Source organism: Elephas maximus, chromosome 16 (assembly GCF_024166365.1).
Source record: "Elephas maximus indicus isolate mEleMax1 chromosome 16, mEleMax1 primary haplotype, whole genome shotgun sequence".
NCBI classification, from domain to species: domain Eukaryota; kingdom Metazoa; phylum Chordata; class Mammalia; order Proboscidea; family Elephantidae; genus Elephas; species Elephas maximus.
This window is the reverse complement of record NC_064834.1, coordinates 64,893,673-64,899,672: the sequence shown is the minus strand read 5'-3', so window position 1 is coordinate 64,899,672 and position 6,000 is coordinate 64,893,673.

Sequence of the window (6,000 nt, the reverse complement as noted above, 5' to 3'; positions counted from 1 at the left end):
AGGAAACTACAGAATCCTGGGAGATAAACTTTGTAGCTCCTGATAGGCATTGCCGAACTGGCTACCCTGGCCAGTTGCACAAACCAGATACGGTTTTACTATAAAGTCAGGTATCTTCTAATGTTCCTCCTACTTCTTAGATTTGATCACCTGCAGGTAAAAGAAGAAAAGGCTTGATAGAATAGTCAGTAAGCTCCTGTATTATGTTAGAGCGTCAACCACAAAAAACTCAAAACTTTTTCTGTTATTGCATCTTGACTATAGCACAAATCATTAACCTTAATCACTAAACTTGTCATAATCAAGACGTAAAACTGAAAAAATTGAGTTTTTTTTTTTAAGTCTGGAATTTTAAATCTTGTCCGAAAGGTAAAAGGAATCTTAAAATCTACCTGCCAACTTTACAGATGACAAAACTGCAGCTCAGGGGGATGAATTTCTCAAGGTCAAAGACCTGGTATGGTCATTCCTGTCTCCTCAGTACTAATCATAGGAATCTCTTACAAGATTTAGGTTAGGTCAGCACATAGAAATAAGAATATGATTTATTCCTAAACATTTTGTACCAGGGATATCCTAACCCTGCTGCTGAAGAATGGCTTTCCAAGCACCTTCTATTAATGGGTTATTAGGACAACAGTGGCTTAAAATGAAGATACTGAAATAATGAGTATTTCCAAGTAAGGGTACATTTGGAAATGAGGGCTATTCACTGCTGAAACTCTACCATGGCTTACCTGGGGAGAAAAAGTGAGAATTTAATTTCTTTGGAAGCTTTTGGCTGACCGATAAAAATCCTGTGCTTACCTCCATCCCCAGGACTTTTGGAATGACTAACGAGTGAGAAGTAAAGCACTGATCTTGATTATAATGCAACCTGGAAAAATCTGGGCTGCATATCCAAGGAAGTTGGACTAGGCAACTGTTGGTCTTGTTTTTTGCTGGGGGAAAATGTATACAACATCAAGCGTGCAACCTAATGGCATTAATCACATTCAAAATATGCAACCATCACTACTATTTGTTTCCGAAAATTTTCCATCACCCCTAATAGAAACTCTGCACCCATTAAGCAATAACCCCCCACTCCTCTTGGTCCATGTTAATCACTAAGCTACTTTCTGTCATCTTGCATTTGTCTATTCTAGATATTTCATATAAGAGAGATCATATTTGTCCTTTTGCATCTGATTTCACTCAGCATAACGTTATCAAGGTTCACCCATGCCGTAACATGTAGCAGAGCTTCATTTCTCTTTGTGGTTAAGCAATATCCCATTGTATGTATATACCACATTTTGTTTATCCATTCATCTGTTGTTTATCCATGCATCCATCATTTAGCTGTTGTGAATAATGCTGCAATAAACACTGACGTACAATCGTCTGTTTGAGTCCCTGCTTTCAAGTCTTTTGGGTCTATACCTAGAAATGGAATGCTAGATTATATGGTAATTCTGTTTAACTTTTTTGAGAAACTGCCGAACTGTTTTTTACAGTGACTGCATCACTTTACATTCCTATCAGCAACAGATGATGGTTCTGATTTCTCCACATTGTTGCTAATGCTTGTATTTTCCTTTTTTAAATAATAGCCATCTTCGTGGGTGTGAAGTAGTATCTCCTTGTGGTTTTGATTTGCATTTCTCTAATGACTGATGTACTGCAAAATGAACCCCTCAAGCAGGAAGGCACTCAAAAGAGGACTGGGGAAGAGGGGCCTCCTCAAAGTAGAGTTAATCTTAATGACTTGGGTGGAGTCAAACTTTGAGACCTTCATTCACTGATGTGGCATGATTCAAAATGAGAAGAAATAGCTGCTACATCCATTAGTAATAGGAACATGGAATGTATGAAGTATGAATCTAGGAAAATTGGAAGTCATCAAAAATGAAATGCAATTCATGAAGATTGATATCCTAGGCATCAGTGAGATGAAATGGACTGGTTTTGACCATTTTGAATCAGACAATCATATGGTGTACTATGCTTGAAAGACAAATTGAAGAGGAATGGCATTGCATTCACTGTCAAAAAGAACAGTTCAAGATCTATCTTGAAGTACAACATTGTCAGTGATAGGATAATATCCATACGCCTACAAGGAAGACCAATTAATATGACTACTATTGAAATTAATGCACCAAACACTAAGGCCAAAAATAAATTGCAGGTTTTTCTGCAGTCTGAAGTTGATCAAACATGCAATCAAGATGCATTGATAATTACTGGTGATTGGAATGCAAAAGTTGGAAACAAAGAAGGACTTGTAGATGGAAAATATGGCCTTGATGATAGAAACAATGCTGGAGATCACATGATAGAATTTTGCAAGACCAAAGAGTTCTTCATTGCAAATACTATACACGTGGACCTCACCTGATGGAGTACTCAAGAATCAGATTGACTATATCTGCAGAAAGAAACTATGGAAAAGCTCAATATCATCAGTCAGAACAAGGCCAGGGGCCAACTGAGGAACAGACCATCAATTGCTCTTATGCAAGTTCAAGTTGAAGCTGAAGAAAATTAGAACAAGTCCGTAAGAGCCAAAATACAACCTTGAGTATATCCCACCTGAATTTAAAGACCATCTCAAGAAAAGATTTGACGTATTGAACACTAGTGACCTAAGACCAGATGAGTTGTGGAATGACATCAAGGATATCATACATGGAGAAAGCAAGAGGTCGTTAAAAAGACAGGAAAGAAAGAAAAGACCAAAACGGATGTCAGAAGAGACTCTGAAAGTTGCGCTTGAACACCAAGTAGCTAAAGTAAAGGAAGAAATGATGAAGTAAAACAGTGAAACAGGAGATTTGAAAGAGTGGTTTGAGAAAACAAAGTAAAGCATTATAATGACATGCGCAAAGACCTGGAGTTAGAAAACCAAAGAGGAAGGACACACTTGGCATTTCTCAAGCTGAAAGAACTGGAGAAAAAATTCAAGCCTAGAGTTGCAATATTGAAAGATTCTATGGGTAAAAATATTAAGCAATGTAGGAACCATGAAAAGAAGATGGAAGCAATACACAGTCACTATACCAAAAAGAATAGGTTGACGTTCAAACATTTCAGGAGGTATCATACGATCAGAAACCGATGGTACTGAAGGAAGAGGCCTAAGCTGCACTGAGGGCATTAGTGAAGAACAAGGTTCCAGGAATTGACACAATATCAACTGAGATGTTTCAACAAGCGGATGCAGCACTGGAAGTGCTCACTTCTTTATGCTAAGAAATTTGGAAGATGGCTTCCTGGCCAACCAACTGGAAGAGATCCATATTTATGCCTACTCCGAAGAAAGGTGATCCCACTGAATGCAGAAATTATTGAACAATATCATTAATATCACACACAAGTAAAATTTTGCTAAAGATCATTCAAAAGTGGCTGCATCAGTACATTGACAGGGAACTGCCAGGAATTCAAGCTGGATTCAGAAGAGGACATGGAACCAGGGATATCATTGCTGACATCAAATGGATCATAGCTGAAAGCAAAGAGTACCAGAAAGATGTGTATCTGGTTTTATTGACTATGCAAAGGCCTTTGACTGTGTGGATCATAACAAATTATGGATAACATTGAACGGGAATTCCAGAATACCTAAATGTGTACATGAGGAATCTGTACATAGATCAAGAGGCAGTCATTCAAACAAAACAAGGGGATACTGCGTGGTTTAAAGTCAGGAAAGGTGTGTGTCAGGGCTGTATCCTTTCACATATTTATTCAATCTGTATACTTAGCAAATAATCTGAGAATCTGGACCATATGAAGAAGAAGAGGGCATCAGGATTGGAGAAAGAACCATTAACAACCTACCTTATACAGATGAAACGACTTTGCTTGCTGGAAGTGAAGAGGACTTGAAGCACTTACTGATGAAGAGTAAAGACAACAGCCTCCAGTATGGATTACACCTCAACATAAAGAAAACAGAAATCCTCACAACTGGACCAATAAGTAACATCATGATAAACGGAGGAAAGATTGAGGTTGTCAAGGATTTCATTTTACTTGGATCTGCAGTCAACACCCGTGGACTCAGCAGTCAAGAAATCAAAGGACGAATTGCATTAGGCAATTTGCTGCAAAAGACCTCTTTCAAGTATTAAAAAGCAAGGGTGTCACTTTAAGGACTAAGGTGTGCCTGACCTAAGCCATGGTGTGTTCAATTGCCTCTTATGCAAGTGAAAGCTGGACAATGAAAAGGAAGACTGAAGAAGAATTGACACCTTTGAGTTGTGGTGTTGGCAAAGAGTATTGACTATACCATGGACTGCCAAAAGAATGAACAAATCTGTCTTGGAAAAAATACAGCCATAAAGCTCCTTAGAAGCAAGGATGGCAAGTGAGACTTCGTCTCACACTATTTGGACATGTTATCAGGAAGGACCAGTACCTGGAGAAGGACATCATGCTTGGTAAAATAAAGGGTCATCAAAAAAGAGGAAGACCCTCAATGAGAGGGATTGACACAGTGTCTGCAACAATGGGCTCAAGCATAACAGTGATTGTGAGGATGGTGAAGGACCAGGCAGCTTTTTGTTCCTTTGTACACACAGTTGCTAGAAGCCGGAACCAACTCGACAGCACCTAACAAAAATAATATAGTCCAAATATTATTATTTCAACATGTACTCAATATAAAATTATTATTAAGCTATTTTTACTTTTTTTAAAAAAGGTTTTATGCATTGATAAAGAAGAGTGATGAATCTGTGAAACATTTCATAACATGGAGGAATCTGAATGAAATTAGTTGCAAAAGGACAAATATTGTATAAGACCACTATTATAAGAATTTGAGAAACAGTTTAAACAGAGAAGAAAATATTCTTTGATGGTTACAAGAGGGGGAGGGAGGGAGGGGGGAGAGGGGTATTCACTAATTCAATAGTAGATAAGAACCACTTTAGGTTAAGGGAAAGACAACACACAATACAGGAAAGGTCAGCACAACTGGACTAAACCAAAAGCAAAGAAGTTTTCTGAATAAACTGAATGCTTCGAAGGCCAGCGTAGCAGGGGTGGAAGTTTGGAGACCATGGTTTCAGGGGACATCTAAGTCAATTGGCATAATAAAATCTATTAAGAAAACATTCTGCATCCCACTTTGGGGAGTGGCGTCTGGGGTCTTAAACGCTAGCAAGCAGCCATCTAAGATGAATCAGTTGGTCTCAACCCACCTGGATCAAAGGAGAATGAAGAACACCAAGGACACAAGGTAATTACGAGCCCAAGAGACAGAAAGGGCCACATAAACCAGAGACTACATCAGCCTGAGACCAGGAGAACTAGATGGTGCCCGGCTACAACTGATGACTGCCCTGACGGAACACAGCAGAGAATCCCTGAGGGAGCAGAAGCGCAGTGGGATGCAGGCCCCAAATTCTCATAAAAAGACCAGACTTAATGGTCTGACTGAGACTGGAAGGACCCAGGTGGTCATGGCCCCCAGACCTTCTGTTGGCCCAGGACAGGAACCATTCCCAAAGCCAACTCTTCAGACAGGGATTGGACTGAACAAGGAGTTGGAGAGGGATGCTGGTGAGGAGTGAGCTTCTTGGATCAGGTGGGCACTAGAGGCTATGTTGGCATCTCCTGCCTGGAGGCGAGATGAGAGGGTAGAGGGGGTTAGAAGGTGGTGCAATGGACACGGAAAGAGAGAGTGGAGGGAGGGAGCGGGCTGTCTCATTAGGGGGAGAGCAATTGGGAGTATGTAGCAATGTGTATGTAAGTTTTTGTGTGAGAGACTGACTTGATTTGTAAACTTTGCCCTCTCATCTCCCTTCCAGACAGGAGATGCCAACATAGTCTCTTGTGTCTAATTGATCCAAGAAGCTCACTCTTCACCAGTATCACTTTCTATCCCATAGTCCAGTCCAATCCCCATCTGAAGAGTTGGCTTCAGGAATGGTTCCTGTCTTGGGCTAACAGAAGGTCTGGGGACCATGGCCTCTGGGGTCCTTCTAGTCTCAGTCAGACCATTAA